The sequence below is a fragment of the Cyclopterus lumpus genome, chromosome 3 (genome assembly GCF_009769545.1).
Source record: "Cyclopterus lumpus isolate fCycLum1 chromosome 3, fCycLum1.pri, whole genome shotgun sequence".
Classification (NCBI taxonomy): Eukaryota; Metazoa; Chordata; class Actinopteri; order Perciformes; family Cyclopteridae; genus Cyclopterus; species Cyclopterus lumpus.
Genome location: NC_046968.1, coordinates 21,102,220 through 21,106,947, shown reverse-complemented (window position 1 = coordinate 21,106,947; position 4,728 = coordinate 21,102,220). Strand labels below are relative to the sequence as shown.

General features: G+C 42.4%; 1 protein-coding gene across 6 annotated transcripts in view; it reads left to right on the top strand.

Moving 5' to 3' along the window:
• Positions 1 to 2,997, top strand: part of cd276 (CD276 molecule) — a 63,098-nt gene extending 60,101 nt beyond the window's left edge. For all 6 annotated transcript variants that reach the window (XR_004608936.1, XR_004608942.1, XR_004608933.1 and 3 more), the window contains one exon: positions 2,100 to 2,997. The gene's annotated coding sequence lies outside the window, so the exon portion shown is untranslated. The remainder of the gene's footprint in view (positions 1 to 2,099) is intronic.
• Positions 2,998 to 4,728: the final 1,731 nt, after the last annotated feature.

Below are 4,728 nucleotides of genomic sequence, written 5' to 3'. Positions count from 1 at the left end.
TTCATTAGTACGCAGCCCACTAGATAGCACTGAGTTGTTGAGACTACCTGAAATAAGGCATTTGTTGTAATGTAAACGCATCCATAAAAGCAGATCTGAGTAGTATAATTTTCCATTCCTGCACAGAGAAATTGTCATAGTGTGTTTGATCATCTGGTAATGATCTTTAGGTATCACCGAGTTTAGCTTCTTTCTCATTATCCTGAATACTTCTCCAAGGTTATTCCCAGACATTTACCTTCATAGTCCCGTGCCTGCTGTTTGTCTTTGATAGTTACTCTGATTGTTGTTGTTTCTGTCTGTGTCAAAAAGCAGCAGGCCTGCTGTTCTTAGGTGTTGTGTTCCACATTTATATAAATATAAAAACAGGGCAAAGCTACCGACAGGGAGGATGAAATATGGCACGCACATTTCAATGTAAATGAGGAAAGAAACGGGCACAGTGTGGATTTACAGCGGTTCATTAGATTGAATCCACTGTGCCGCTGTATCTTTCACGTGAACAATCTCCTATAGCCCGAGCAAATTAGTGTGCAATCTGGTGTACCAGCTGTAAATGAATCCGTCCATCAGCTTGTGTCTCAGGTGATAGAGAGCAGGAGTGGTTCAGCACTGCCTCGGCTGCTTTGGCTTCTCAGACGGAGAGAAGCTGTTTGTTAAACACTTACGTTGGAGTTTACTTTCTGATTGCCTGTGGTAACAGTCCCAGACAAAATGTCTTTTTTTTTTTCTTCTTCTTTTCAGGGTGGTTGTTTTGTAAGATTCGATAGGACTATGCTGCAGATGTTAATCCAGTTTCTCCGTAAAGGTCTTTCATTTCCCCTCTGACCTCTGGACACAACCGCCAGCGAGACTCCTCTTTGAAAGGCGCCTCTTTCGATCTCTCTGGGGGCGTGCAGGGGTATTTGAATCTGATGAGAAAATGCATGTGTGAAAAGTGTGCTACGTTCATTTGGGTGATGGATAAGTTGGCAAGTCGGATTACCCTCCGACAGGGAGCAAATGGAAGCCAGGGTGCACTTTCAAATGTAGCGCTGCTCCGCAAGTGTTGCAATATGCAAAGACTCAAATCATTTAAAATGACAGACTTTAATAACTGCTTCAGTTTGTGCTTTGACATTCTGAAGCTGTTACCAATTCCCCTTAGGGCTTCATGTAGGATTTAACCACATCACACCAGCCTGTCATGTGTAAAATGTAATAAAGGGATGATAGTGATGAGGAGCTAGGAGAAGCTCACTAACAGACCTATTTTTGTATCTCTGAGATGAAGTATTAGGATAGACACATTGATTGCTTCAAACGAGAGCATGCATGTGCAACGAGACAAAGCGATTCAAGTTTACAGTACATCTATATCAAAAGGGTATTCATGACAAGTGCAGCTAAAGTTGTAATAGGATACAGAGAATGAGCTGGGTATTTATGTTGGATATCTCACCAGGACGCACACATTTAACGATCCCAAAGTTCACTGTTTTCATTTAGAAGTCCGGGTGGCATGCAGTCACAGCTGACCGACTTGAATGATGTATCTAAAAGCCGAACCTCCAAGCATATAGCCAACTATATTGCTTTTAAAAGCTTCAAGTGGGAGAGCTTCATGTGTGACATAATTAAATTCCAGCCAAGTTAATTCAAACTGTTTAATGATGCAGGGAGAACAATTTCTTTCGCTGTGCCAGCGGTGGGTCGGTCCGTAGGGGCTACGAGTGAGGAGAAGCATTAGAAGTTCAGGAAGACACTTGTGATACAGAGGGGGGGGGCGTAGATGGAGGCAGAGTTGAAGGTTGTGCCATCCCTGGAAACGCAGCTTCTTCTTGGTGTGATTGTTTATTTAATAATGCCGAATTTGCTTTGTTTGTTTTTTTTTTTCATTATTTGGGGTATTATTTATAAAGATTGTCGACCATTATTAGTAATATACACGCGAGACCACATTTTAGTAGTGGGAGTACCTCTGCTCGCTTTAACGGTTGTGTTTGCTGTTGGTTACTGTAACCATCCTGCAGTGTTTCATTATTTTTCAAAGCTAATAACCTCCCCAACGGTGAACAGGCTGACATTATACGTATTGTGTTTTTGTGTCTTTTTTCCAGGAGTCGGGGCTAGACGGCAGGGAGGAGATGAGTCTGGCAGGTAATCCCACTCCATCTATCCATCAACCTGGAGACTATTTCCAGCGTCCCCTACAGAATGCCAAAGTCTCGCTGAGCAGCAGATGAGTCCATCATCCTCTTTCTAAGACTTTCCCTCAAGTTTCCATCAAAACACATAAACACATCATCTGCCATTATTTTCTATCGCCCTCCCTCCCACTTCTGTCAATGGGTCATGGCAGTGAGAGAACACAGTGGAGTGGAGCGTTGTATGCGACATGCCAAAGAGAGCAGCTCTGTGTAAAACCCACGGGATGTGACAGGATCCCTTCGCCGTCGATGACATCACTCTGCATGGGCTGCGATGGGGCATGTGCCAGAGATCTCCTGTCTAATAGGGAGTGAGACAATTAAAGAGATGACCCGGCCTCCGTTGCCATCACTGTCTCTCTGCCAGAGAGAGAGAGAGAGAGAGAGAGAGAGCTTGGCTCTGCCATTACTCCTGTACTTGCTAATTAGCGTCTGTCGCTGGAGTAACTTGTACCTGTCAGTGTGTGCCGCTCTCCTATATTCCGTAACTTGAGGGAATTGAAATTGAATGCCAGCTAAGCTCCAACAAACTGCAAATGGTGCGTGGGATACACCCTGATTCTCTCACTGACCTGACAGCCTTATGCGTAAGAAATTGTTTTTAATGAACACAGAGTATCTCAGCGAGTTTTTACCGCTGGTGTGGACTGTTTCATCTATTCCAGACAAAGGACGTACTGATTGTTTTATTGCATTTTTTTGGTACTTGAGCAAGTCCCCGTGCCATATGTCCATGTATGAATGCCAAAGCCATTTCTGTTCCATATAGCCCAGTGCCTATTTACATTAAAGAGACATGGTGAAACTGCCTGGTCATTGGTCATTATCGGTCCCATTCCCCGGTCCACTTTGGGCTTGTTCAGGCAGAACAAGGTCGAGTTTATTACAGACAGTTCTTCACCCACAGGATTAGCCATGCGGCTAAAATTCATCCTTCCACTTTTCCATTAGTTGATTTATCTGCCGACTAGACTGTTCTACATAATGAGTAAAACATGAATTATGGTCAATGCAATACAACTATTCCATTTACATGCAGATCAACACTGACATGTTGAATTGTTCCCAGTTAGACGCAGTCCTATTTTAGGGCTAATCCCTCTCTGTTTGCAGATGCTCAGTCATCCCAAACATTGTACTTGTTTTGAATAATGGAGTTTCTCTGTGATTGTTTGTTGCTGTCAGATGCGAAATAGCAACCTTGCATCAGGTCTGACTTGTATAAGTAGTGCAGAAATACCTCCCTGACACACACAGACACACACACACACATGCACAGGAGCACACACACATACTGTGTCCTCCTGCTAAGCTGGATGAGACTGTTGATCAAACCCCAGGCTGTGCCCAAATGCACAGATCTCTCTGTACAGTAGCCCTTGACCTTGCCGTGTGTCCTCGTGGCCCAGACACCCGCCTGAAATTAAATTACAGATTAGTGGCTCCAGGCCCAAAGAGGGGTTTATTTGGTTGGCCCCTCTCTGAGAAGCCTTCATTCAGGGACTGGGAAAAAATGGCGTGGGATTTAAGGAAGAAAATGCCTGAAAATGCCTTTTGACTGAGCGCTGAAGCCAATGGTCCCCTCAAACTGAAATGTCTGCAAAGACTTCTAAATCTTAAATTGTGGTTTAGAAGAGACATGGGTCTGGTGGAAATTTGGGATTTGGGAAATGTGAAAAATGGTTTCTTGGAGGCAAAATAAAAGTAAAGTACAAAGAAAAGCTAAGTCGAACTGAAGGAACTCAGCCCACTGCTGAATGAATGCCGTGGAAAATTAAAAAAATCATTCTTGTGAGACAAAAGAAGCAAATGCCAAGCCCTCATTAATTTGGAAGTCTGTCAAGCCTTTCGCAATCCTTAATTCCAAATTACATTTACTTCAAACAACATTCAGATAGAAGTGACCATCAATTGGTTAGTCTTGGAAAGGTGGAGTTAAGACAACTGTGTTAATACATTTGCTAAATACAACTTCTAACTCCAAGAATAAGTTCAGATGTCTTAGTAAAAAGGATTGCCTTTGGAAAATACCCACTTTATTTGGCTCAAATTAGATAACTGAGGCTTCACATTAGCTTCGGCTGAACTTTGGTTAGCATGTTGTCGTCCCTGGCTGAGAGTGTGATTGAGCTGTGATCACTTCCCTACGAGGATGGACAGGACTGATGATAGTAATAGTAACATGCACATATGTTTGCATGTTGCTATTGTTTTAAGACTTGATTCTTCTAAATTAGAAGTCAGCACGGCAGCATGCATCACAAACCTACTATCAGTTGATTCACTACAGGTCTTTACTTACTTCACATGCATAATTGTTCACGCTTCATTTCACTGCTCACAAACTAAAACTTAGAAGTCAACCAAAATATTGTTAACAAGTGTACGTTTAACAAAATGAACAAAAGAACGTGCAAATTGGGAAGAAAATAAAAATCTAATTTACGTCCAACGGGCACAAAAGGATAAATATTCAAGATACTTATGTCATATTTTTATTTAACTATCAAAATAAAACACTGAGCAGGTGTTTTCGAGT